Consider the following 509-nt stretch of genomic DNA (forward strand, 5'->3'; position numbering starts at 1 on the left):
GGGGGGGGGGGGGAGGGTAAATACACAAGACCCTTCCCCTCCCCCCTTTCTTCTGCTTTCAGTATTATCACAGTCATCAGTGAGGAGACTTGGCCTCAAAGGATATTTAATCCCCTGGATGGACACTATATACACTCTGCTTGCTCGAGGGGAAGAAATTGGGGGATTTGACTAGGTGGGGGGATGGGTTACAATGTAACTCCAGAGCCGCCACCGCCTTTGAGAAGTTTAAAAACAACAAAATAAAGTTGTGAAGTTGTACTAAGTATCGACATGATAAACAAAAAGACTTCTAAAATGTACGAGTTACTAAATAAACCTCTACGGCTGATGTCAGCCCGACATTTCTATATTTTATATATTAGTACTTTCTTATTACTATATTTTTTATTGCAATTTTATTATATATAATTTGTCTCTATGCCTTTTATTCAATTGTTTTATACAACCATCATGTATCTTAGATGGAACTATACATTATATATTTATTTATTGTTCTTTTGCATGTG

This window comes from Nanorana parkeri, unplaced genomic scaffold (genome assembly GCF_000935625.1).
Source record: "Nanorana parkeri isolate BGI_ZX_2015 unplaced genomic scaffold, ASM93562v1 scaffold80, whole genome shotgun sequence".
NCBI lineage: Eukaryota > Metazoa > Chordata > Amphibia > Anura > Dicroglossidae > Nanorana > Nanorana parkeri.